Source organism: Hyperoodon ampullatus, assembly GCF_949752795.1.
Source record: "Hyperoodon ampullatus genome assembly, chromosome: X".
In the NCBI taxonomy this organism is placed as follows: Eukaryota; Metazoa; Chordata; class Mammalia; order Artiodactyla; family Ziphiidae; genus Hyperoodon; species Hyperoodon ampullatus.
Genome location: NC_136913.1, coordinates 98092748 through 98098790, shown reverse-complemented (window position 1 = coordinate 98098790; position 6043 = coordinate 98092748). Strand labels below are relative to the sequence as shown.

Below are 6043 nucleotides of genomic sequence, written 5' to 3'. Positions count from 1 at the left end.
CAGCCCCATAAACAAAATAATATCTTTTCAAGTTCTGAGCCAGTTGAGATGTATCACATAGTAGCAAGTTAGATAACAAAATATTAGCTTCATATCTCATAAAACTGATATTCAAGAATATGATACTTCTAAGGCCAAGTGAATTTCATAATCTGAATTCCAGAATTAATTATAGAATTAACCATTTAGCAGGATTAGACCTGAAAAAAACTGGAGCCAGTCCCTGGAAAACAGAACAGGCTACATGCTCCCTGCAGGCAGCTCCTCCCAAGAAGCAGGGGACAGGAAAGTGCTACACTATGCGTGCATAATTTCTGCGTCCAAAGTCACCAATCAAGTAATTCATTCTTGTTCCATCCCCAGTTAAGGATGAGTAAGGAATAGTGGCCAGGTGTGTTATACTAGTTGATGTCTTCCCACCTGGAAGGAAGCATCTGCCCTCTAGATAAATAAGAAATGATTATTTTACATTTTTTACATAACAGGAATCTGAGATCTAGAGGAGTCACATAACTAGGTTGAAATCAAGAGAATAATATCTCAGTTCTTTATGGTATGAGTTTGGATGTTGTTACCAAAGAAATTAGATCATGGACTTGTCTATACAATGCTACATTTTTTCTTTTGCAAGTGAAACAGTCATAAAACCATTTGCAATCAAAGCCTCAGCTAAGGTTTTGACAAAAGCATCTATCATCTTGTGCATAGATGGGCTTATTTGCAAATTTGAATCTTCTGCCATATGAGTAGATAAGCTTTAAAAAATTGAATACCACTATCGTAAAGTTTTTATAGGGAAAGCAGCCAGGCAAAGGTGAGATAAACATGTAAGACAAATGAAAACCAGGAAGTTATCCAATGCTCAATATGAGAAAGAATGCTTAATTTGGTCAACTGGCACTGTGTTTCTATAATAGTTATGAGTCATAAATACTTATTGAGCTTCTGATAGTTTTAGGTTCTAGCTAAGCACCATTTATGTGCACAATTTTCACAACAAATATACAAAGAAGTTATTTTTTTCCAGATGGAAAAACAGACTTATTTAGATCAAGTGACTTATCTATTTTCACATAATCACTAATATGTGGTAGTGTCAGTATTTGAACCCAACTTCTGACTCCAGAGCCCACACCTTTAACTAAGACATTAAGAACATAAACTGAGTTACTTCTGAATGCAGCACATTCCAGCAGGGAACAATTAAATACATTTAAGACAACCCCCTTTTTTTTTCAAGCTTGTAATACAATTAGATACACATGACACAAACATTTAAAAGGCTGAAAAAATGTTGACAGTGCACAAGTGAGCACAAATAAACATATTAACAAGTGCATGAGCCCTGAGAAGAGCTGGGATGAAAAAGTGATTAGAGCAAGAGTTAAGCTGACAAGCAAGTGCTACCAGTCTGAGCTATTTAAAGATGTGATAACCTGCTTCAGGAAGTAGTAAATTCTCATCATGAGAGAGGCTTCCAACACAGGCTGGATGGACAAACACTTGGCAGATCAATCTGGGTTGTTTTATATGGCTCCTAAAGTCCCATCAACCCTGAGATTCTGTGATTTAGTCAACTTATTTTGAAAAGCCACTATGTGCCTAGTACTAGGACAAGCTCCTTTCACAAAGAGAATTAAGACACACCGTCAAGGAGGACACAGTCTAGTGGGGCAGTTAGCACAAACCCAGAAATGTAGAATGAAGTGAAATCAGTGCTCATATGGCATGGGAGCAAAGAAGACCTACACCTAACTCAAACTGGGAAGGGGAATTAAAAAGGTAAAGCGGGCGTTTCTTAGAGGTAATACCTAAACGAATCCTCGAAGGAAGAGCAAAAATTAGCCAGGTGTTCCAGTTATCTATTGCAATGTAACAAACTATCTCTAAAACTTAAAACAACAGGTATTTTATTATTTCATAATTTAGGTACCTACTTAGTAGCTGGGCTGGTTGGTAGGCTGCAAGACAGTTTCACTCACATGCCTGGTACCTTGGAGGAGATGGCTTTAAAGACAGGTCTCAGCTAGAACCCTCCCTCTCTCTGTGAAGTTTCAGAGCTTCTCCATAAGATCTATCCAGCAGGGTAGGTGGATCCTTACAAGGTGACTCTGGGCTCCAGGAACGAGTGCTCTAAGAGATCAAGGTGGAGGCTGCAAGGCTTTTTATAGCTTAGCCTTGGAAGTCAGGCAGAATCACGTCCAACACAATTTATTGGTTACACATGGGTCACTGTGGGTGGAAACACACAAGTATGTATCAATAAATACTCGGGAGGCATGATTTATTGGAGGCCAGCACAGAGTCTGGTTACCACACCAGGCTAAGAGGTTTGGGAAATTAAGAGGATGTAATTTTCAGCTAGAATGGATATCATGCACAAAGACAAAGAGGCATATAAGACTAAATCCTGAGAAACAGCAGGCTGCCACCATTACCAGCTCAGCGGTGCATGAGCAGAGGGGACACCTGGGCCATGCCCCATTGCTTTGTCTTCCTGCCACCGGCTCCCACATCCTAGGTCCCACGTAGATGACCTTAAAGGCAGAAACGCATGCTCCTTTCAACATCCTGTCAAAACGTGGTGGACTCCTATGAAGTTCTAGGCATGCAGAGACATCACTCAGCCTTTTAAGGATATAAAAAAGGCATATTGGAAACTAGCACTAAAGTGGCATCCAGATAAAAATCCTGAGAATAAAGAATAAGCAGAGAGAAAATTCAAGCAAGTAGCTGAGGCTTATGAGGTGTTATTAGATGCTTAAAAACGGGATATCTATGACAAATATGGCAAGGAAGGGTTAAATGGTGAAGGTGCAGGTGGAAGTCATTTTAACAGTCCCTTTCAGTTTGGCTTCACATGCCATAACCCAGATGACGTTTTCAGGGAATTGTTTGGTGGAAGGGGTCCGTTTTCACTGGACTTCTTCAAAGACCCATTTGAGGCCTTTTTGGGGGATCTAGGAAGCAGAAGTTGAGGCACAGAGTCTTTTCTCTGCCTTCAGTGGCTTTCCATATTTTGGAGGGGGGTGTGTTCTTTTGATAGCGGATTTACTTCTTTTGCCTCCCTAAATCACGAGGGTCTCACTTCATTCTCTTCCACATCACTTGGAGGTAGTGGAATGGGCAACTTCAAATCTATATCAACTTCTAAAATCGTTAATGGCAGAAAAATCACTACAAAGAGAATTGTCGAGAATGGTCAAGAAAGAGTAGACGTTGAAGATGACCAATTAAAGTCCTTAAGGCTAAATGGTAAGGAACAGCTGCTATGCTTGGATAACAAGTAATTCAATGCATGCACTTAACAGAAATGTTAACTCTAACAAGCTCCATCTGAAGATTGATAGGAACTTTTTTTTAAGATGCCAAATGAACTATCTTTCAGTATAACTGTACCTAAAGTATTTGTAAATAGCTCATCCAAACCACTATTGGTCAGAAACTTTGAGTTTATTGTTGGGACCACATAATAGGACCATTTTTTGGTCTTTAAAATTGTTGTCAATCTCTGCATGCACTTTGTTTTCTATTAAATGTAACCCAGGGTGCCTGTGGCTCTTTCCTACACTAACACTAGCATAGACCTGCCTTTCTATTGTGTTTGAAATGTGAGCTAAGTAGTGTCAGCCTGCTGTGAAGTTAACATTGCCAGGATGAATCTTCCACAAAAATAATCTCAATTTTTTCAGTATTTAGTAGTGGAAGATATTAAGGCATTAATAGTAATGCATTTCTGGTTTAGTTGATATAAATTGAGGATATTTTCTAGTGTGCATGAATGCTGGCAACTTAGTAAGTGTTGACAATTGTTTATTTTATTGAAGTATAATTGACTTACAATATTATATGTTTCATACATAAAAGATAGTGATTTGATATTTTATAAATTATATTTCATATAAATTTATTATAAAATATTGCCTATATACCTGTAATGTACTATACATTACATCCTTGTATCTTATGTATTTTATACGTACTAGTTTGTACCTCTTAATCCCCTTCAACTTTTTTGCCCCTCCCCCTACCCTTCCCCCCACTGATAGCCACTAATTTGTTCTCAGTATCTGTAAGACTGCTTCTTATATTCATTTGTTTTGTTTTATTTTTTAAAGTCCACATATAAGTGAAAACATACAGTATTTGTCTTCCTCTGACTTACTTCACTAAGCATAATACCCTCCAGGTCCAAGCATGTTGCAAAGGGCAAATTTTCATTTTTTAATTGGTGAGTAATATTCCATTGTGTATATACATCATTTATATATAGATATAGATGATATATACATATATCACATCTTCTTTATCCATTCATCTGTTTATGCACATTTAGATTGCTTCCACATCTTGGCTATTATAAATAACTCAGCTATGAATATTAGAGTGCATATATCTTTTCAAATGAGGGTTTTCATTTTCTTTGGCTATATACCCAGGAGTGGAATTGCTGGGTCATATGGTAGTTATATTTTTAGTTTTATGAGGAACCTCCATACTGTTTTCCATAGTGGCTATAGCAATTTACATTCCCACCAACGGTGTCCTAGGGTTTTCTTTTCTCCACATACTCGCCACCACTTGTTATTTCTCATCTTTTTGATGATGGCCCTTCTCACAGGTATGAGGTGATAGCTCATTGTGGTTTTTATTTGCATTTCCCTAATGATTAGTGATGCTGAGCATTTTTTCTTGTGCCTATTGGCCATCAGTATGTCTTCTTTGGAAAAATGGCTATTCAGGTCCTCTGCCCATTTTTTAAATAGATTTTTTAAAATATTGAACTGTGTGAGTTATTTATGTATTTTGGATGTTAACCCCTTATCAGACATATCATTTGCAAATATCTTCTCCCATTAGGTGGGTTGCCCTTTTGTTTTGTTGGTGGTTTCCTTTAATGTGCAAAAGCTTTTAACTTTGATTAGGTTCCACTTGTTTATTTTTGCTCTTGCTTCCCTTGCCTGAGGAGACAGATCCAAAATATATTGCTGAGACCTGTGTAAAAGATTGTACTACCTATGTTTTCTTTTAGGAGTTTTATGGTTTCTAATCCATTTAGGTCTTTAATCCATTTTTAGTTTATTTTTGTATATGGTGTGATAAAAATGTTTTAATTTCATTCTTTTATATGTAGCTGTTCAGTTTTCCCAACACCATTTATTAAAGAGACTGTATTTTCCCATTGTATTTTGGTGCCTCCTCTGTTGTAGAGTAGTTGGCCATAGGTACGTGGGTTTATTTCTGTGATCTCTATTTTGTTTCACTGATCTATGTGTTTATTTTTGAGTCAGTACCATACTGTTTTGATTACTGTAGCTTTGTAGTATAGTCTGAAGTCAGGGAGTGTGGTGCCTCTAACTTTTTTCTTGTTTCTCAAGAGTGCTTTGGCTACTTGGGGTCTTGTGGTTTTATGCAGACAATTGTTTAAATATGTAATGTTAATCTTAGGTTTTAAAAGGTTAAGTTGGTAAACTGGGTCTTTGTCATTTGCTTAAAAAAATAAATGTGAATGCATTTGATGAATTAAAAAAAAAATCCTGAGAAACACCAGATCAGGAAGCAGCATAGTGTTGTGGTTAAAGGTGCAGGCTCTGGAGTCAGACTCTGGAACCAGTTATTCCCCAGGGTAGATTTTGTATCCTAGAACTGAGCTGTCCTAGAAGGTTATGAATTAAATTAAATTCATTATTTAAATTAAGAATTCAGTTCTGCAGTCTCATGGAAGCCACATTTCAAGTGCTCAATAGCCACATGTGGTTAATGGCTACTGTACTGCACAATGTAGATATAGAACATGTTCATCATCACAGAAAGTTCTATTGGACAGCAATGTGCTAGAAGCTCTTTTAATTGAACATTATTTAACTAATTTGCCATGTTAACTCTGTAAAACATATCAACTGATGCCCAAGATATATTGAAACTTACGGGTAACCACATATTTCTTCACTCTCCAGTTTAACTGTTTGCTTATAAAAAGTCAGTTGTGTTTGTTCCCAGAATTGTGTATTCCAGTCTACTTATATTGTAAGTATATAACTTA

General features: G+C 37.0%; 1 pseudogene across 1 annotated transcript; it reads left to right on the top strand.

Moving 5' to 3' along the window:
• Positions 1–2554: 2554 nt before the first annotated feature.
• Positions 2555–3290, top strand: LOC307069775 (dnaJ homolog subfamily B member 6-like; annotated as a pseudogene). Its single transcript has one exon. The product of its transcript is annotated as a dnaJ homolog subfamily B member 6-like (transcript).
• The last annotated feature ends 2753 nt before the right edge of the window (positions 3291–6043 follow it).